At 42.4% G+C, this 22,597-nt stretch overlaps 1 protein-coding gene across 5 annotated transcripts in view; it reads right to left on the reverse strand.

The window, feature by feature from the left end:
- Positions 1–22,597, reverse strand: part of KHDRBS3 (KH RNA binding domain containing, signal transduction associated 3) — a 101,091-nt gene that overhangs the window by 73,500 nt on the left and 4,994 nt on the right. The window contains exon 1 of one of the 5 annotated variants that reach the window (XM_066625241.1): positions 11,447–11,519. The exons of the other annotated variants lie outside the window; for them this stretch is intronic. The gene's annotated coding sequence lies outside the window, so the exon portion shown is untranslated. Of the gene's footprint in view, positions 1–11,446; positions 11,520–22,597 lie in introns of those variants that run through there. 5 annotated transcript variants of the gene reach the window in all.

The raw sequence follows: 22,597 nt of genomic DNA on the forward strand, positions 1-22,597 counted from the left end.
CTGTCCAGGAGTTGGAGGATGCTTTAGTCCAGGTCTGGGAGGCGATCCCTCAGGAGACTATCCGCCACCTCATCAGCATGCCCAGGTGTTGTAGGGAGGTCATACAGGCATGTGGAGGCCACACACACTACTGAGCCTCATTTTGACTTGCTGTATGGACAATACATCGAAGTTGGATCAGCCTGTAGTGTGTTTTTCCACTTCAATTTTGAGTATGACACCAAACCCAGACCTCCATGGGTAAATGTGATTTCCATTGATGATTGTTGTGTGATTTTGTTGTCAGCACATTCAACTACGTCAGGAACAAAGCATTTAATAGGAATATACCCTCTCCATTGGGCTATAAGAACTCCTGTAGTCAAAGTGCTCAGAACTAATATATAAGGTCTTGAACCCAGCTGGTGGCCATCAACACCTCAAGTATTAGTTCCAAACACTTTGAGTCTAAGAGTTCCTATGGCTCAATTTCTAAAGTGCTAGTCTGTGGAGCCAGAGGTTGGGGGTTCAAATCCCCATGAGGAATAATTTTTTCTTCAGGTGGGGAGGTGCTCCATGGCTGCAAAATATAAAGGTTGGTTGCCAGTTGCCAAAAGGGGGGCCAGTTGAGGCTGCAAAACTCCTTAAAGTTCAGTCCCAGGCAGGCTTTTTTTGGCCTTTTTTTAAGTCCCAGGTAGGACTTAACCCACAGCCTCCAGCAGGGGGCTCACTCCAGGAGCTACAGCAGCAGTTACCAGCCTGGGCAGGTGTTCTGAAACCTCCTCCCTGAAGAGGGAGGAGGAGATACATGCATGCACATAATCAAAGACTCTTGGGGGGATCCTGTATTTGGAGCCCTCCCTATCTCAGCACAAGAGACTGAGAGCCTAAAAGGTCCAAGGCAGACACTCCCAATGGGTGATGGGGTAGACCTGATCCCTGCCAGGTCTTTCGCACCCCTTTATGTTTCACTCCAGCTGTGGCAGGAGTGCTTTTTGCTATCAGGGAGCTCACATGGGATGGACGTGTGTGTAGTTATTGACTACGTCTAGTTGTATCTTATTATTTCTCCTATAAAAAATGGTTTATAAATAAATAAATAAATAAATAAATAAAATAGCTTAACAAGTTGTGAGTTCCTGCACCTTTTTTTTTTTTTTTAACAAAAAAAGCACTGGATATTCAACTATATTTTTTTTTCATTAACCCGGTAATTGAACAAGGGGTGCAAATTTCAAGAATTCTGCATTGCACAACTCAAAGAAAACAGCTCTCTTCTAAAAAATGTTAGTCTTCCCATGGTAATTTTCTGTATGCAGTATTTTTTTTTCTTCCTGGAGCAGTATTTAAATACAAGACCCCCACATGTAATTTTGAGCAGTATGTTTTGTTTTCAACACAACTTAGGCCCAAATCCTCACCAACTTCTCAATGCTGACATAACAGTGCCAATGGGGCATGTGCAGTTGGGTGGCAGTCACAGAGGCCTCGTCAATGTTCGCTCCCTTACCTCAGAGTCGCATTGCCCTTATGTGAGTGCTGGAAAGTGGGTTAGGGTTACACCCTTAGTGACTTACCATGTAATACTGTTTACAAACCACATTAAACATGCATGGGGAACAGAATTAGCCTCTGAACTACAGAGTTCTGTTAAAGACTTTAATAACCAAACCCCAACACTCTTGTTCTTTGTGACAGAAACGGCACAAGTGGCTAAAATCTGGAAGTAACTAAATGTAGAGGGATGTGCAACTTCTATCTTAAGCATTGCTAACATCAGAAGAACTTGAACTCAGACACCTACCATCTTAAGGATTTTCCCCCCATCCCCAGAAAAACTGGATTACTGCAATAGCCTAGACACTCGGTAAGCAAACTGAGTGGCAATGACAAAGATTTCCCAATATCTCCGTTGTTTGCTTTTGTGCCATGCACACAGTCAAGTTTTGGTTCAGAATGGGACTCATCCATTCTCTTCTTACCTTTCTCCCACAAGTACATCTAAAGGACCCCGCTGGGGCTTTTGCTGATCCATATAATACTACAATGTTTAAGCTACCAGGGTATTTTAAAACACTCTTGGATTGTAAGGGCACCTACTGGGTGGACTAATACATTTCTGAATTTATTAAATTCAGTAATGGAAAACCTGCTTTTCAAAAACTGCTCTCAAACCAATTTATATATATTTTACATAACAGCCACATAATCAGCATAAGACCTGCCTAAACAGAAGTTTGATTGATCAAAGTTAAGAGAACTCCTAAGTGGCCTGATCACATGCTAAGGTATCTTCAATTAGGAACTAAAGACACAAATACACATAAGCCACAACACAATTAAAATCACCTTTAGTCACTGAAATCTAAGATGATCATTAGTCCTACCCACAAAGAGTTAAGTTCTAGTTTACATGAAGCAAAATTACTGCCAATTTAAAGAATTCCTCAAGGGCAGTTATGTGCAGTAGTAAACAAAAAGCAGGGGAGCAGGATTGCACATCAAAAACCATACTGGAATCATCTCTAGTTACACAATAGCTAATCCATCAGGGTGACAGAGTCCTGGACACATTCTTAAGTGCCATTTCACAGAGGTAAACATTCAGAACAGAGCTATATGCAAATCACAGTCCCTTGACTAAATGTTTGCAGTATCCTACTGGTACATGCATTACATTCACACTATTTTAGGAGTGAACCTAAAGATAATTTGGTGCCATCTATGTGCATGGCATTTTACAAGATATAAGAACAGGTCTCTGCCACAAGGGGCTTACAATTCATTCAGCACAGGGGGAAGATATTCATTTAAGTTCTATGAATTTGGGCTTATTTACAGCAGTGTGAAACTGTCCAAACAGAGTAAGAGGCACCTATATCTATCTGCTGGAAGTATATAGAATGCTAGGGCAACATTTTGATTGCACATCACTTATAGCTCTTAGGACCAGAAAGCCTTTCTACCATGGTAGTGGAAACAGCACAACACAACTAGTCTTATGCTTTCTCTAGTCTACAGCTATTTGAAAACATGGGGGGATCTCAAGTCATTTTCAAATTTATAAACTTCAAGAGTTAAGAAAAAGCTCAACTCCTTCAATAGGTACACACACAAAAATTCAAATACATCAAGAGCTTAGAAACTGACTGGTTGGAATTTTAGAACAGAAATTGTGTGCCATGCTCTTTATGCAGCATATAATTGGGGGCATTCTTCGGAACAAGATGTGGTAGTGCTTACCAGCTTGCATTACTTTAAACAGAGAATGAGACAAATTCATGGTTATTGCCTCAAGAATACCATTTGGAGAAGCAATGGTGGCAAAGACCTTTCACTCCTGCTTCTGGGCAACTGTGAGAAACTAAAGGCTGGATTTGATGAGACACTGGCCTGATGCAGCAGGACTTAGCATGAAGATGATTACTGCTGACCAGTGCTGTCCAACTGAATGCCTTCAAGCAAGACCAGACTAAGCTGTATTTCTCAATTTTAATTGCACAGACCCATTTAGGTAAGCTGGTCTGGACCAGTTATCTCCTACAATTATCAGACTGGAGAGGTCACCAATTAGAACCCTGCAAGGAACTAAATGAAGACAGTTTAGCGATTAGCTAAAGCAATGGTCCAAAAGAAGATTAGTTCTGTTCAGCCTGCACACATTATAAAACCCATTTCCTTTTCTTGTGTGAAAATTCAATGCCTTGTTTATCCTCCTGGTGTTATCACACTATGGGACAAAATTATGATTGTACAGATATAACCTAGGAGAAGCACAGAACAGCATTTAGAAAGGGCAGTGTCTCCAGTCCTAACTTTCACCAAGTATGAGTAGCAGCTCTGAACAAAATCCCATTTTGTACAAAGACAGCTGCTGTTCCTCATGGTGAACAAAAAGCCCTTGATGTTTCTTGACCAATGAGATGGCTGTATGTACCAGGCTAGGCAGAGAACGGCAATAGGCAATTAGCATCAACGTTTAAATTCAGATTTTAAGCTTGACACAAACTGAAAATGACCTATTGGCAGTCAATGTAGGGAGGACTGTAGTAGAACAATGACTGCAAAGGAAGCAATGGAAAGAGAAATACAATTATCAGATCTTACAGGCTTCTTTTAGTAGGTGCCCCAATCCAAAAATATTCAGATATGCATACAGAAGTGGCTTCATCACATGCCTCTCTTCCTCTGGATCAAAAACATCCGATACAGAGCCCAACATAGATGTAGTCCACATGCTTTGCTGTCAAATGGTATGTTGCCTCAATCTTAGGCTACAAGTTGCTTATGCCTAGAGCTGAAACATAATACTTTATAGATCAAACCATGTAGCTCAAATAGTGACCTTCCAGTCTCCGCCATATTGTTCTTCTCTCCCTTCTGCCATTAGCTACTTAGCTTTTCCCTCCCCTTGATCATCACCACACAAAATCTAGATTTCAGGCAAAAGTTGTCAAGCCCATTTCTGCAACAGCTTTGATCTGACTAGGCTGAACTACAGGAAACAAGAGATTAAGGCCCAAATCCTAACCAACTTTCCAGCACTGGCACAGCTGTGCCAATGGGACATGTGCTGCATCCTACAGTTAAGTGGCAGTCAAGGCGGCCTCGGCAATGCAAGGGAATGTTTGTTCCCTTACTTCGAAGCTGCATTGCCCTTATGTAGGTGCTGGAAAGCATGTTAGGATTGTGCCCTAAATGGGTTAAATGTTGAAGCAGCTTCTAAGAACATTGGATGGATCAGGCCCAGGGCCCATCTAGTTCAGCTTCCTGCATCTCACAGCAGCCCACCAGATGCCTCAGGGAGTACATAAGACAAGTGACCTTCATCTGGCATTCTATTTACCCTCCCCCCCCAAGAAGATACCAGACTGCACTTGGGTTTAGGCGACTTTATTAAAGCATGAAACCCACTGAACACATCTTATTCACCAGTCTAGTCTGTTAAGACTGTTATCTCTTCTGCTGGGCATAGAGCACTTTGCTCTTGCTCTTTTTGCTCTTGCTCTTCTGCAAGAGCAAACAGCACACATGTTGCTGGTAGCCAGGCTGGTACATCAGAACACAAATCGAGATGTAGCATAATATTAGATCAGGTAGCAAACATGGGCTGTAGTACACAAGTCATAATCAAGACAATTTTGTTGTACCAATATGCTCCAAGTTGTATAAAAATCCAAGTACCTAACAGCTGGACAGGACATGAAATAACAGCTTTCATGAAGTTTCATTAAGTTTGACCTTTTACTTATGAATATTTCATTTACTGATCCTTTAAAGGTTGACCACATAACTTGTCATTTGGTGTTACTCCCAGAAGGGATGACAGAAGCCTTCTGCAAGCCACAGCAACAAGGTAAGCAAGGAAATACCATCTGTATGAAATGCACAGAGCAATTGAGAAAGCCAGTCAGTTAAGGACAGTAAGCTTTTGTACCTTAGAGAGCTCTCTTCTATACCAAGTGCTGAACTTGCATGAAGCTCAACAAACACTATATATAAATGGACATACCTCCTTGCATATGCTACTGTATATAGCAAATCAAAATAAAGTTATCACAGAACCTACATTAAGCTGAGAAACACTTTCACCTTTGCATGCTTCCTTGTAATCTGGAAAAAGAGTTTCCATGAAAGCTGATCCCTACTTACAATGGAAAAGATGGGGTTTAAGAAAGGATTTCTATGAAGCCTCACACAACTGTTCTGTAAAACAATTCCAAGTATAAGTGGCAGCAAGAAAAGAGAAATCATTTGAAGGGGCAGCAGACCTTCAAATGGTTGAGGATGGTCAAGTTAGAAAAGCAAGGATCAAAGGCAGGAGTGTAAGAACAGTTGATGAGGTATGACCACAAAGTAATAATGAAGATCTTGTGCAAGATCTGGGAGGGGACAGGAAATCATTCATCTTTCATGGTTTATCTCTGCTGCTGTTCTAGCATGGCCCTAGTCATTTAGAAAATATGTGAAAAAGATGCATATATCTAGCTCACTGAAGAAGTATTCACACTGCTACAAGGCAGTTGAAAGCATCTTTTCAACAATGTGTTTCGTATTTCCTTGGTCATGTTTGCTGCCCTGTTGGTATTACAGCATTAACTTGCTGATGCTGCATCAAGTCAGCCCAAGCCCAGCTGCCATATAAGAATCACTTACAACATCCTACTCCCCCTTCCCAGTCTCTCACCCAAGTGCACCCTAACAATTTTATGATACAATAAACATTAGTGTTAGGAAAAATGTAGGTCCTACAAGAACTATCAGCAGCACCAATCAAAAGTACCCAAAGCAAATATTTGTACTAAGGTAAAGGTGAAAAGAAAAGTTCCCCCCACATTAAGCCTAGTCATGTCCGACTCCAAGGACAGTGCTCATCTCCATTCTAAGGTGATGAGCTGGCATTCGTCCGTAAACAGTTTGTGGTCATGTGGCTCACAAAATGCCATTACCTTCCCACCAAGGTGGTACCTATTTAACTACTTGCATTTTTACAAGCTTTCAAACTGCTAGGTTGGCAGGAACTAGGACAAGCAATAGAAGCTCATCCCGTTGCATGGATTCAAACTGCCAACCTTGCGGTCAATAGGCTCCCCAGTTCAGCATTTTAACCCACCAACACCACTACATCCCTATATTTGTACTACAATTTGCCTATAAAGGGAAAAACATTTTTGGTGACTCACAAGATAGTTCCATAAGAGAGGACTTATTTTTATCCAGAATTCCAATTCAATAAAATAAACAGACTTTTATAAAAACCTGCTTACCAGGGGAGAAGATCCTTGTTCTGTGAGACATGAGAAAGCCCCTTTCCATAGAAACGTTCTGTCATTGAGTGCTTTGGAGGCAAAACCCTTCCCATGAATTCCGGTGCCCAGAGGACTTAAAAGGATTAGAGGCAAATATGCATTATGGCTGGCTAATTAGTAAAAATCCATGGACTCTTCTGGCATATTGCTCCCATGGATCTTGGATTAACACACCAAAATTGGGACATGTACTTTTGTCTCAAATACAACTCACCCAAGTGTAAAGCAAACTGGACCCGTTTGCAGGTGGCTAACTTAGAAAAAATGAGTCCAGATAAGTATGATGGGCCACAAGAGATGACCTAGATGCAAAAAGGGCATAAGGATATCAACTTGTATTCATCTGCCCTTCTCCATGGATTGTCCGTTATGCCTAAGCAACTGCTGCTCTGAAGATACTGTTGATTTAATATGAATAGTTAATGTAGCACCCTAGCAAAGAAACTGAGCCACAACTTAAACATTCTAGTTTGAATAGTGTCCTGAAATGGCCTTGAACAAGCTGCTTCCTTTCAACTTTAGCTCCCAACTGCATCTTAGAGAAATATGTTTCTTGTAAGGTTACTAAGTATATTGCAAAGATCCATATAGGAAGTATTACAATTAGTAGTCTAACATGTAACTGTGTGACCATGGGGGATGGCACATTAGGACAAGGGTCCCCCCTTATTCCAGAGCAACCATTTTCAACCACTCTGTAGTGGCACACTGGTGAACTGTGGGAATTTGGGGGAGGATTATTAGTAGGGCCATTGGGGGGGGTGCAAGTCCCCCACCAACAGCATGGTGTGCTTTGTCAATAGTCAAAAAACTGATGGTGTGCTTTAACCATTTTAATACCTTGTCAGTGTTCCATGAGATAAAAAGTTTAAAAATCACTGTTCCAGAGGCTTGGAGCAATGAAGGAGAGAAAGTAGTGGCATTCAAATACACACATGGAAAGGGCAAGATGCGTTTTTCTGCTTTTTAACAGTTGTATTTGCCATGCAGTGCATGCTTTGCATGTGTGTATGTTTATAATGCAAGCAGCCTTGCATCCAAGTCATGTTGCCCAACTTGTATGCAACTACCATCAGTCAATCCAGTTAAGTCAAAACTTCACAGACGTTAGATCTTCCCAATCCTTGTTCATGAAGTGGCATTTACAAGTCATGGCTTGTTATCCACTGGAGTTTCATTCCAAAAACCCCAGTGGATAAAATCAGTGCATACCAAAACAGTGAAAAAAATTGCTTTAAAGACCCACTTCCAGATTTCTTGCCCTTCCACAGCTGCCCTAGAATACAGTGGTATAGACACTATACCACACTCAGCCACTAGATGGGGTAAATGGAATCTAGGGCAATGAAATAATTTTATAGCATGAAGATGTGAAATTGGATTTTGGTGGTTTTTCCTTATTATAAGGCATTTATAGGTGTAAATGCCTCAGTATCAGTGGTACGTCAAACCAGTGGACACAAAAGTCCCACCTGCACCTGTATTCAGTTAGAACAGTGGTTCTCAAACTTTTAGCACTGGGACCTACTTTTTAGAATTAGAATCTGTCAGAACGCACCAGAAGTGATGTCATGACCAGAAATGACATAAAACAGGAAAATGTTTAACTATCCTAGGCTGCGATTCTACCAACACTTACCCAGGAGTAAATCCCATCAAGTCTATTAAAAATAAAATATTGAAATGAATGGGGAGCCACCTGGTAGGTCCTGACCCATAGTTTGAGAAACACAGTTAAACTAAAATGCAAAATGAGAAGTCTCATTTGAAAAACACAGGTTTATGGACTTGCCTTTAATACATCCCAAGGCTTGGACAACATCACCTTGAATTCATAATATATTCACAAGGACATGGGAGGTTTGGTTTTTTTATTCATGACTACAAGCAATTGCCAGTATTAGCAACAGTCTGAAGCACAGCATTAGCCTGCTTCCATTCCTTAATTCCATGTGTTCTTTCTACATTAGATTTACTGTGTTGGCAGAGTTCAATTACATTTTTAAAAAGCCTTCCATCACAGGATAGCTGCCTTGATCCAAAATAAATCTTACCAAAACCTGATGTACTAAGCCTTCCTACAGTCCAAATAATTGATTAGTTCAAACTAAAGTGTCCTAGTTTTACCCTCTACAACCTGACAGTTGTTACAACTCAATGTGGTCAACTTCTTTAAAGAAGCAGTCTGCATTAGCTAAGGCACCAAATTAAGTTCCTTTATTTGGTGCCTTAGCTAATGCAGACTGCTTCTTTAAAGTAGCAATTCCATGGCATTTGCTCATTCATTTCATTAAGTCAAGCATCTTGCTCAGCCCTTCCGGCAAGCAAGACAGTGCAGGGAACAAACTGTCAACACACATGACTGGCAACCACTCTGCCTGGTGAATGAGACTGGGTCTCAAGTTTTATCAAGTTGTCTTCAGAGACCCATATCTCTCATATATACTACCCTTCCCTCTCAATGCCTATGTTAACATCTCACTATTCAATTGGTAGAGGTGAAATGAGTGGTGATAGGAACCCCTTTGGTGCAGACTCCCTGATCAGCAAATGAAACAGACTGTAGAATTCACCAATGGGCATCAATATTGATACTAAACCAATATCAGGTGCCCCCATCCTTTTTCTATGCAATCTGGGAAAGTTGTTTAAATGTGAAACTGTCAGTCACTACAAGTTTGGTCCCAAGCATAACCTAGAATGCATGCTAAAATCTACACTGCACAAGAGCGTGGTATAAACTGAAAGACATGCTGGCATACCTTGGAAAAATCCTTATGGACATGATTTTTTGAAGGTAGAAAGTTTTACTGACTTTCAAGTAAAGAGTTCAACTTCAAAAAAGTAGACTAGTGGCAGATCAGATATTGAAGGCATAGGTGTTAATGCTACTTGAGTACATTTTTACATCCTGCAGGGGAAACTGGAGTGTACATGCATTCACCTCTATAAAAGCCTATGAGGAAATGGGGACAATTCAAATTACCATTTCTATTAAGTTTTAGCCTCTTAACATCTGGCACCTGATTTACCTTTACATTAAGCTCTTAATGGGACACTCAGTCTTCTGCCAACATTCCCTTCCAGACAGCTCCATTTACTCTCCAGTGCATACAGACAGCTTTTCAGAGACTCCTAAGAAGGACAAGCTTAGATGACGCGCAGGTTTAAGATTATACACTTTTGCCAAGAACAAACCTTTCAAGCCCAGTTCCAGGTTTTTTGGCATGCAGCTAAGCTCAAAGGGATCCAAGATGTTATGTGCATCCTAGCTGCTATTCTGCAAACTCTGTATGCCTTGGGTACAGTCTCTATACAACAGTAATAGAAGTCTACCTCAAGAATATGAAAGGCCAAGTAGAAGTGACAGACCTTGCAGTTCAGTTATCTGCACATATAATATCAAAACCTACAACACTATAGGTTCTATGACAGTTTCCCATTGCTGAACTCAGAAGTACTTCCTAACACTGAAGTAGCACCTACAGCTAATGGCAAGTCTGCAGGAGAGATTAACCTTTAACCACTTAAATGTATAATCAGCACTTTCTCCCCCCATATAGGGACACTATTTTCCTCAGGGTTGCAGTAAAGATCCAGTGTATTCAGTGTACAGTGTTTTGAATGTTCAAAGTGCTAAACTCCAAATATTACTCCTGTTCAAGAAATTGTGATTTATATAATGCAGAAACTTGATTTAAGTTGGTGACAGTTTAAAAATTAATACGTTAAGTCAGTGGTTCTCAAATGTTTTACATGATGACCTATATCAGAATGACATTCTGCTTGGGATTCAACCAGAAGTGATGTCATGACAGGAAGAGACAAATTAAAATTATAATTAAGTAAAATAAGTAAAACAATTAAAGGGAGATGAAATAGGGAAGCCAGCCACATTCTACCAAGTGAATTCTCTGTAGCCTATCAGCAATAACCTTAACCCCTCCCAAAAAAGAAATCAGTAAGATTTTCAGCCCTGCCCAGTTCAATTTCTTATTTTTAAAACAGTGTGATTTGGGATGAAATCAGTTTTAAATCCAACATTTTTTGTTTGGGCTAGAGTGAGATTCAAAGCTTCCCTCTAAACAGCATTAAAATCCCAGAGTGATGAGAGGGAAAATAAGTCTCTTGGGGTAGGAGTCTGAAAAAAGAATCCTAAAAAAATCTATGAAAAACATTTACTAGTTCAAGCCTGTTTTTATCCTTTAGTGTAGAAGCGCTGCCTTCTGGAGCATTTGTTGAGCTCCACTTTAACCAGATCAGGACCATTCTGGTGGCCTTGCATTTCCCATTGACCTTCGACATGAGCCAAGACACATTTTGTTCACTCAGAAGTAAACATGACCTAGCTTAGTTTTGTTTTCCACAGTGCTCAATACATTTGTCAGCCTGAAGGAAAGGACTTCCTTCTCAGGTATTTCTTGGGGGCTGCATTCATCACATCAGGACCATTCTGGTGGCATTGAATTCTTCTCAGCCTGCCCTTTACAATGAATCGTAGCATGTTTGCGTACTCATGAGCAGATGTAAAAGGTTGTTCAGTTTCACTTTCCATAGACCTACATGCATTTTCCTTCTCAGCCATTTGCTTGTTAGTTTCAGCTTTGCCACCCACCATGTGGTTACCACTATTTGAGAAACGCTGCACTAACTCTTACCTTTCTGAAGAACTTGTATTTCATTCACACATACAGAAGTCTCAAACTATAGGCATGCTTTTGTCTAATGACCAACTGCATATACAATGGTCATTTCCCAACAAAGCTCCCCTAAAATTAGAAGACTATTGTACGAAACAGCCTTCACACATCTTGAAAAATCTTTTCAGAAGATTTCCTTCCTTGAGCGTTCTCTTTCCTAGACATACACCTCTCTGAACTGCTTCTGGTCTGCCTGTATCACTTCCGCTGTTCTGAGCAGATCTGTTTTCAAATTGTCCTTCAGTGACTGCTAAATGAGCTGACAAGGGCATTCTCCTGCATGAGAGCATGTCTGTTTAAAAACTTGCTCAGTGAGGAAATCAAGGTTCCCTTTGTTTGCACATGCAGCTCTAAGAACTTTTCCTCCCATGATCTCTGCTAAATGAGTTGATGGATGGAGCAGCTCCAGCCTGCACACATCTGTTTAAAACTTGCTCAGTGAGGGAAGCAAGGTTAAGTGACTTCTTAAACAGCAAGTGCAACAATCCTATCTACACTTACCTAGGAGTAAGCTCCACAGAGTACAATAGGACTTCTGAGTAGGTATGCCTAGGCTTGGGCTGTAACTTCAATAACTAAAACTAAACCAATGCAAAGGAGTTCATAAAGACAAAAAAGCTCTGCAAAGTTTTATCAACAAATTAAAGCGGTATTAAACAGTTTAACAAAATTAAAAAGTTCATATATAGAAACCACAGCTCTTGCCAGTCACTCTCTTGACATTTCCTACTGGGATTACCAGCTAGTCAGCTTTACTGGCCATTGCATTATACTCTTGTCAATTTCATTCAGTTCATTGTATTGCCCTACCAGCTATAGACACTACAGGCTCTATATACCATATTCAGCCACTAGCTGGGGATAAATGTTCATATAACAAATTTCCATAACAATGGTTCTGAGAACATATCCCCATTGTTCACTTACCTTTTGGTAATTTTCATTCTGGTTTGTTATAACTGCTACTAATATAACTAAAATTTGAAATGCTAGTAGCAGTTACCTAGGATCTGACTGGATACTGCCTGCTAGTACTACAGTGTTACTGTCCAATTAGGTGAGTAAGATATCAATGGTGAGCCTGGACCTAGACAGGGTGAATAAAACCCAATTTTGTACAATATTGGATTTTTAGAGTTCCCGTTTAAAACTGAATCAGTTTAAACTAGTTTTGTTCTATGCTCTTAGCTTAGTCCAAAAGTCAGTCAGAATTACTCCCCCATTTCTATTAAAAGCAATTACAGTATATCCCATTTTTGAACAGACTAGCTTAAATTCCCTTTGCTTTCTACCACCACAGACACACAAACTTAGGTGTATTCTGTGAAGGTCTCATTTCTTTTGTTCAAATGGCCAGTTCTGACAAAGAATGTTATTTTCTCATCTCCTGTAGGACCCCTACTGTTAAAATTTGGTGGCAGCATATTTCCAAGTGTTTTACATTTCAAAAACCTCAACTACTCATGATTTGTTAAGTCCAAATTTTAAGATAGTACTTTGCTCCTGGAGATTAGGAGGTAAGTTTGCTCCTGAAGATTTAAAATGAAATACAACTGAGCATTAAGCATATTTAAGGCCTATTACAAATGGGAGAAGTTAATCCATTTGCCTAAAATCTGAATGATTAAGAACAAATATGCCTATACATCTCAATTATCAGATCTGGACAGGAAGATTTAAAGATTCTATAAGCATCTATAGATGCTATCTGTCATGTATACTGGAGTTCCAGCCCTGTGCATTTATTACTTTTAAAAGCACTATCAATGCACATGGGTGCTTTAATTCTCCTCTGGCTAAAGCAAATAAGGCAGGAGCAAAATCATTTCAAATCAACATTCTGACAGTCCAACAGAATCTAAGCTTGAGGCTGCAATCCTAACCTCACTTTCATGGGAGTAAGTCCCACTGAACACAACAGGACCTCTGAGTAGTCCTGGTTAGGATTGTGCCCTAAGTCCAGGACTGCCTCTACCAATTTATAGATTCCCTCAATATACAGATGTTTTACCATAGCAATCAAGCTGTAAATACAAGACACCTTTTTGTATGCTATCTGCCATGCTGCTAGTTATAAGAGGGGACACGTTTCAAAGAAGCTGTCTTATACCATGAGCCATCTAGTTCAGAATGGTTGATTCTTAATTGGCAGTGGTTCTCCAGGTTTCAGGCAGTATTGCTTACAAGGAAGGAACATACATACTATGTTCTACTGCCGAGCAATAGCTCTTCCCATCTAATCCACGCAAAGTACAGGCACTTTTAAAGAACTGATAACAGTTGTGGAACTTGCTCATTACATAGTAGCAGAAAGGTTGGTACCTCATATCACCTTCTTTCTCAGCGACTACATTTTCCAGACTCACAAAGAGAGTCTGGTCCAACAAGAAGCTGACGGAACATACCAAGATCCAGGTCTACAGAGCTTGCGTCCTGAGTACACTTCTGTACTGCAGCGAGTCATGGACTCTTCACTCACAACAGGAGAGGAAACTGAACGCATTCCACATGCGCTGCCTCCGACGCATTCTCGGCACCACCTGGCAGGACAAAGTTCCAAACACACTCCTGGAACAAGCTGGAATCCCTAGCATGTATGCACTGCCGAAACAGAGACGCCTGCATTGGCTCGGTCATGTTGTGAGAATGGACTATGGCCGGATACCAAAGGATCTCCTCTATGGAGAACTCGTGCAAGGAAAGACCTACGCCCTACAGGTAGACCACAGCTGCGATACAAGGACATCTGCAAGAGGGATCTGAAGGCCTTAGGAGTGGACCTCAACAAGTGGGAAACCCTGGCCTCTGAGCGGCCTGCTCGGAGGCAGGTTGTGCAGCATGGCCTTTTCCAGTTTGAAGAGACACTTGGCCAACAGTCTGAGGCAAAGAGGCAAAGAAGGAAGGCCCATAGCCAGGGAGACAGACCAGGGACAGACTGCATTTGCTCCCAGTGTGGAAGGGATTGTCACTCCCGAATTGGCCTTTTCAGCCACACTAGACGCTATTCCAGAACCACCATTCAGAGCGCAATACCATAGTCTTTCAATACTGAAGGTTGCCAACAACAACAACATATCACCTTACTTCCATTGTGGAAATTGACTGCAGGACTGTACCAGGGAAAGAAGATGAGGAGGCAATTCATTCCTACACACTCAAGAGCTATTAAGAATATTTACACTGTTTTTCAACAGAGTAGCTGACAAAGTGGTTTACACAGAAACAATAAATGGTTCCCTGTTCCTAAAGGGGTTACACTTCATGCCTCCATCGTCTTTGTTGGATATTTTTAGTGTGCCAACACAACTAGAAAATGGAGTGCAAGGCACATTTAAGTTGACAAAAGCCAGTTATACCTACTTAAGCTCTGTAAATACACATCTTCCCAGCAACCATCAGAACTCACAATGCACTCCCTCAACCAAACCTGTTCACGCCACAGGAAAAGGGCAATACACTAAGCCAGTAAGCTTATTGTCTTTGGCCCACTTAAGAGTGTCTTGTGTTTAGGCTTTAACATCAAACTGGAGCTACATTACATCTAGACTCAGAAGCATCTGCTAACAAGGCAGAAAAATTGAAGCAATTCCACAAAGAGCAAAACTGATTGTTAGGAGCTTTACTTTAAGAATTGTAGACAATTAGAAACAAAACAGGAAAAGCCCCTAGAGGAGGAGAACCCACAAACCCTTAAACTAGGGACCAACTCCCCCTACTGGTGGTGGCAAACATGTGCATACAGTATTTGCAGAATATATACATACTGGGTGGTTAAACTTGTATGCTGTCACTCTAACACTGAACTATTTGGAAACCTTCACTTCTCTTAGCCCCACTCAGATACAGTTCCCTGCTTGGCAAAGTAGTGCTAACTTACTCCCTTGATTGGGCAACAGAAAATCAGTATACTTACTACTTGAGTCAATAGTGATGAGACTTAACCAATACTTTTCACAAACTTTTCTTGCTTATCTCCCTCAGACTTGGGGCCAAACTAGATATAAATGCCAATGCTTGCGAACAGCATGCTTTGAACCAGAGGCACCTATCCGTAAGGAACAATCATGCAATGGCCCAACCTGGTCAAGATATGTAGGGGGGACAGATCAACCATTGTCATTGTTCAAGCCAAGGGTTACCACCACCATCCAGCAGCAATCTGAAGCTACTGTTTCAAGAGAGCAACTTACAGCTTGAAAATGGGCAAATGGCGTGAACCTCCACATATAGCTTGGTCCCAACCAGGGTTGCCCTTCCCTCAGTCACTATTTACAATATAAGACAACCCTTCCCCCCCATCAGCTAAGACCTATCTAGTTCAGCTTTCTGCTCTGCAAAAAAAAAAAAAGCACCAGCTGCCTCTGGGAAGCATTCAAGCAGGATGCAAGCAGACTTCTTCCTCCTTTGCTCCCCTGCAACTAGAATTCAGAGGCATAATTCCTCTGAACCTGGAGTTAACATGTAGCCATCATGATTAGTAGCTATTGACAGACATTTCCTTGAATTTTCTAATCCCTTTAAGTCACTGAAGACTTCAACACATCTTGGCGCAATGAATTCCATGGACAAATTATGTACCGTATAAAGCCGTAAATAAGCATTTCAAGTTAGAAACATGCTTACTACATTGACTTTATCCCCCATCAAACACATGCAGACATTAACTACAACACTAGTGTCAAACTACTTTTGTACATCAGGCCAAACAGCATTCATAGCACCTACCACAGCCCAGAAGTTGTCATTAAGCAGGAAGTGGCACCATTAAGCTGATGGCCAAAAAGAAGCATTTTGTTCTCACTTAGGAACTCAACCGTGGGAGTTTCATTCCAGAAACCCTCATAGATAATAATAATTATTATTATTATAGATAAACTCTGCTGATGCTGGAGTCCTAGTGGTAGCAGGGTTGTGGCACTACAATAACTTACCTGCAGGTCTTACTGGGCCTGTAGCCTACTGTGGGCCTCCCCACCTCCTCAGAAGGCATCCAGGACACAAATTGCTTCCAGTTGTGCCTGGGAGGTGACTAGTGGCATGGGAAGATCTGGGGAGTAGGTTGCTAAGCAGTTTGTACCTCAGAACACATCCTGGACACAACCAGAAGATGAATGCAAACCAGAAGTTGCTTCCTGAGGCCCTGTGAGAGGCATCCATGGATGGTGAAAGCTGCAGATGTCAAGACCATGGATAAGGAGGGACTATGGTAGTTGCAGATAACAGAACAGAATATGCAAAGTTTGATGTATTTTCATGTTAGGGAGCCCAATCATGCAGGTTGCCCTTTCAACACTGCCGCTTCTGCCAAGGTATCACTTCACAGCTCTACAGCTGAGAGCACCTGCTGGTGGTCCTAGGAGAGCCCAATAAAAACTTTCAGGGGCCTTATCCAGCCTACAGGTCTTATGTTTGACACCCCTGAACTAAACAGAAGTCTGATAAGTTTTGTAAAGTATAACAAATAAGACATTCTCAGTACAAACTTTCATCTAAAGGAAAACTTCAAACCTATACTGTAATTTTACTCAGAAGCAATCTGGGACCTGCCAAGTAAGTTTGGGCTGCTCAGTCAATAGCACTGTTACTGGTTCTTCACTACTACTACTACACTGCATTTTAAGCAAGATCTTAAGCAAGATCAAAGGAGGGCACCAGAGTGCAAGTCTCTTGTTGTCCTGTGACATTTGGGTCAATGCTTCTCCCTGGGGCATTTGGTGGGCCACTGTGAGATACAGTAAGCTGATCTAGATGGGCCTATGGCCTGATCCAGCGGGGCTGTTCTTACTCAATTTTTACTCCCATCTCTACCACCATATTTTTACTCATGTCTGGCTTTAAAGGATACTAGTAACTGTAGGAAGTTAAGTTGGCAACAATGTAAAATCAAAGCAGCTTGCTCAACAGCAATTCAGTATCAGGTCTCTTCAGATGTCATAAATTGTATGGTTAGTTTAAATACATAGCATCCATCAGTTGTCACTATGCATGATGGATAGAAGTATGATACCCATGTTCGGTTAGGTGAACTGTGGAATACCAGTGATGGTTATTGTCCTCCTGTTCTGCTAAGGCAGGGGTAGGCAACCTTAAACACTCAAAGAGCCATTTGGACCCGTTTTCCGGAGGAAAAGAAACCTCAGGAGCCACAAAACCCTTTTGACATCTAAAATGAAGATAATACTGCATATATAGTTTTTTTTTTTCACCTTTATGCTCTTATAGGTCCCATTTTTATAGTGTAGCCCCCTCTTGTAGCTTTTAGTTAGTTTTGTCATACATTCTTGTCCTGTGTTTTCAGACACCTGGTCCTCTATGGTGTTTTGTCTGATTCCAAGGCCATTCTCTGCCTGGAGAATTAGGCCCACTTTAAGCAAATTAGCTCCCCTTCTTTCCCCCAACAAATGACCCTGGTTCTGCCCTGTAGTCCTGCTAGACCCCACCTCCAGAGTAGCTCGCCTGTTCAACCTGCAGAGGTCCTCTCTCCTGCCAGCAGCCTCCCACCACTACAGCAGCCCCTTGGTCCTCAGCAGGTCTTGGTCACAGCAGCCACACTTCAAACTCCAGTGTCTCCAGCAGTTAGTCACAAAGTCAGTCAGAGTATCCAGGGCAGAGTCCAAGTCAATAAGCCAAGTCACAGTCCAAGGTCAGATTCCAAACTAAGTCAGTCAAATGAGTCAGAGTATCCAAGTCAATAAGCCCAGTTAGTCTCCAACCTGCACTCCTTCTCCAACCCACACCCCTTCCTGCCTCAGGTGCTAATTATATCCCTGAGGGCCCTACTGCCTTCATGTGGCTGCAGCTGTGCAACAGACTCTGCTGGATGCCCAGGCCTTACCCTTAAAGGGGCCACTGCTGACACCACATCTAACTCCTCACCAGATCTTCCAGGATTCCAATACATATGGTAGTTATCACATCTGCTTATCTTACATGGATACTAAAGAACTCCCCCCACCTCCCAGAGGCACCCTGCTGGAAGGAAAAAAGGACACAGACTCCAGAGGTGGGGAAGAGAAGGGGGGGCAGCCACAGACCAGCTTCTGCCCTGCCTGCCTGCCCTCCCTCCCGTTGCAACCCTCTCCACACTATCCTGGGAGTAAGCCCCATTGACTACAATGGGACTTCTGAGCAGACAAGTTGGTTGGAGCTCTCAGGCTGCAGTCCTCTCCACACTTTCCTGGGAGGAAGCCTCACTGACTACTTGTGAGTAGACCTGCATAGGAGGGGGCTGAGGCTGCAGCCCTCCACACCTTCCTGGGAGGAAGCCTCACTGACTACAGTGGGGCTTACTTGTGAGTAGACCTGCACAGGAGGAGGCTGAGGCTACAGCCCTCCACACCTTCCTGGGAGTAGCCCAGGGACTACATCAGGGCTTACTCTCAAACAGACCTGTGAGGGCTCCCACTCACCCGTCCTTGCGCTTGGCCTTGAGCAGGCTCCAAGGCTGCCATCCCAGGCACGCTTTCCTGGGAGTAAGCTTCATCCGCTGTAATGGGGCTTACTACTGAGTAGACACACAAGATGTCTCCTCTGCTGTGAAAGAAAAGCCTCTCCTTGCACTGAGTGGGGACCCGCTCAGGGAAAGGCAGGCTACAAGGGCTTGCAATGGCTGAGGAGGAGGGCATCCTGCTGGAGAGTTGGGGAAGGGAAAAATAGGGAGCTTAAGCCTGCAGAGCTGGCAAAATTGAAAAGGGAAACCAATGGGGGGCAGGTGGGGGTGAAAGGAGAAGAGGGCAGTGAGCTCAGGGGGTGGAGGGAAGCAGCCTGCCCTCCCAACACAGGTGCCTCCTGTTAAGGAGGTTAACAGAGGTTGCCACTTTCACTGGGAGGAGCCGCAGCAGACAGCTGAAAGAGCCACATGTGGCTCTAGAGCCGCAGGTTGCTGACCCCTGTGCTAAGGGAAGACTCTGCCTTACCACCATTGTTAAAAAAGCAGGTTCACATAGTAATTGGGTGTGTTTGAAGCTGCAGCATTTGCTACATTAAAATGAGCTGAATGAGACCAGCACCCCGTTTAAAAGCAAGATATAAGCATTTAGGAGGTTGCTCAGATAAGGCTATTACTTTGTGTGTAGCGAGTGTTAGTCTGCCTTAGCCAGGACACAAGACTCAGCTCTGGCACAGCCAATGTACATTAGTATTTCAAGGATATATGCAACAGCTTACTCTGAGGTATATTAAGCACTAGTAGCAGAATTCATTTTAACAAACCATTGCTTGCCTGTCATTTTTCATAAGTAGCCAATCTGAAATATGCACAATGGGTAAACTCATAAGCAGTTTTAAAGGCTAAGTAAGCCTGCCTTGATTGAGGCAGTGGACTCATGATTATGGTGCTTCATTTCTACATACTAGGTTAGCAATACTAACAATTCTACATACTAGGGCCACAGATGGCCCTCAGGTGTGGCATGGGACTTTGGAGAGGGTCATTTATTAGGGCAATTGAGGAATTTGAGCCCCCTACCAGCAGCATGGTGTCCCTTGCCAATGGTCAAAAACCTGAGGGTGTGCCTTGTCAATTTTAGCACCTTGTCATTGTGCTGTGAAATGAAAGGTTGAAAATCACTGTACAGGTCCAGCCTATTTATACATGGATTTTTTATACATGGATTTGACTCAACACGAATGGCCCCTGCAAATGAGAAGGAATGTGCTGATCCCTGGAGAAGGGGAAAATGCACCCCTTTAAAATCAGTTTTAAAAACTGAACAGTCCTTTAACAATAGCCCCGTCAATGAGAGAGAGGGCAGCTGGTTGACAGTCCATCAATCCTTTCTCTCTCCAGCGGACCTCTCCCTTCCCCCAGAGCACGTGAAAGAAAGGCGATCACTTTGTATTGGTGAAGGGAGGCACTGAGTTAAGCTTTCTAAGCTCTTATTATTATTATTAACAGTATTTATATACCACTTTTCAATTAGAAGTTCACAAAGCGGTTTACAGAGAAAAATCAAATAACTAAATGGTTCCCTGTCCCAAAAGAGCTCACAATCTAAAAAGATGCAAATGAATACCAGCAGACAGCCACTAGAACAGACAGTGCTGGGGTGAGGTGGGCCATTTACTCTCCCCCTGCTAAAAAAAGGAGCACCCACTTGAAAAAGTGCCTCTTACCCAATTAGCAGGAGTACATTAAAAACTCTTGGAGGAGGACTGGTTGATGGATTGTCCTCTTAATGACTTTGTGTACCTTGGCTCAACAATCTCCAACACTCTTTCTCTTGATACCGAGCTGAACAGACGCATCGGTAAAGCAGCTACCATGTTTTCCAGACTCGCAAAGAAAGTCTGGTCCAACAAGAAGCTGACTGAACATACCAAGATCCAGGTCTACAGAGCTTGCATCCTGAGTACACTTCTGTACTGCAGCAAGTCATGGACTCTTCGCATACCACAGGAGAAGCTGAACGCTTTCCACATGCGCTGCCTCCAAGGCTTCCTCAGCATCACCCAGCAAGACAAGGTTCCAAACACAGTCCTGGAAGAAGTTGGAATCCCCAGCATGTATACACTGCTGAAACAGACGCCTGCGTTGGCTTGGTCATGTCGTGAGAATGGGCAATGGTCAGATCCCAAAGGATCTCCTCTATGGAGAATTCACGCAGGGAAAGCGCCCTACAGGTAGACCACAGCTGGCTACAAGGATATCTGCAGGAGGGATCTGAAAGCCTTAGGAATGAACCTCAACAGATGGGAAACCCTGGCCTCTGAGTGGCCCGCTTGGAGGCAGGCTGTGCAGCATGGCCTTTCCCAGTTTGAAGGGACACTTGGCCAACAGACTGAGGCAAAGAAGGAAGGCTCATAGCCAGGGAGACAGACCAGGGACACACTACACTTGCTCCTAGTGTGGAAGGGATTGTCACTCCCGAATTGGCCTTTTCAGCCACACTAGACGCTGTGCCAGAACCACCATTCAGTGCATGATACCATAGTCTTTCGAGACTGAAGGTTGCCAACAACTTATCTTGGAGTCAAAAGATCAGCAAGGCTGTTTTTAAATCACTGGAGCAAAGAAACTTTGTTTTTTAAATTGATTTGCTATAGTGAGTATTTTGCCATCCAATTGAGTGCTTGGAATGGAACCCACACGAATAATTAGTCTCAACCTGTACTAGGTGAACCTCTAGCAAGTCATCACAGCAAAGTCACTTTTGTAGATATTAGAAAGATGCATTTAGCGTGAACATTACAGACAGAACTCTTTACACTGCGTGCCCTGCTGACGTCAATGACCGTTTTGTTCTGTGATTGAGAGCATGTGATCCTTGGAAAGGTCTAGTACACTGAAGTTATGGGAGGAAAGGTGGTATTTATTTACTTACTGTATCTTTGTCCTGCTTTCATCCTTATACGGCATCCATATAGGGATATATATGTAACCAGAAGTTTCCATGGTATGCATTTGGAAGAGTCTAGACTTGATCTTCAATTTTGGTTCCTTGTTAAGCAAATAAGTTTAATGTTCATGGTGAGTAAATATGTCTAAGAATTTAAATGTTTTAATATTGCAGCTCTCAAATGCTGAAGTTTATTATATGTAGCTCTTATGTTAAGCAAGTTTGGCCGTATCTCCTATAGAACCACCATGCTTGCCTGGTATTGTTTTGGTAATGCCACCTATTAATAGGTTTGTGTTACTCTAGAAACAGAAATTTCCATGAGAAATTAAGAATTTCCTGCCTTGCATTGCTGTCACTAGAGGCACTGTTTTCAACTGACTGATTTAAATAAGGCTAAACTGCAAACTTTCGCTTTTAAATTATGGTGTTGGAGAACACTTTAGAGAGTCCCCTGGACTGTAAGGAGATCAAATCAGTCAATCCTACAGGAAATCAACCCTGACTGTTCATTGGAAGGGCAGATGATGAAGCTGAAGCTTAAATAATTGGGCATCTCATGAGAAGAGAGGACTCTTTATAAAAGAACCTGATGCTGGGAAAAACTGAAGGCAGAAGGGGATGGCAGAGGACGAGATGTTAGATAGTGTCCCAAAGGCAAAGAACATGAATTTGGACAAACTCCAAAAGCTAGTGGTACACGGGGGGCCTGACATGCTGTGGTCCATGAGGTCACAAAGTCAGACACGACTTAACAACTGAAAAACGAACT

This window comes from Tiliqua scincoides, chromosome 4 (assembly GCF_035046505.1).
Source record: "Tiliqua scincoides isolate rTilSci1 chromosome 4, rTilSci1.hap2, whole genome shotgun sequence".
NCBI lineage: Eukaryota > Metazoa > Chordata > Lepidosauria > Squamata > Scincidae > Tiliqua > Tiliqua scincoides.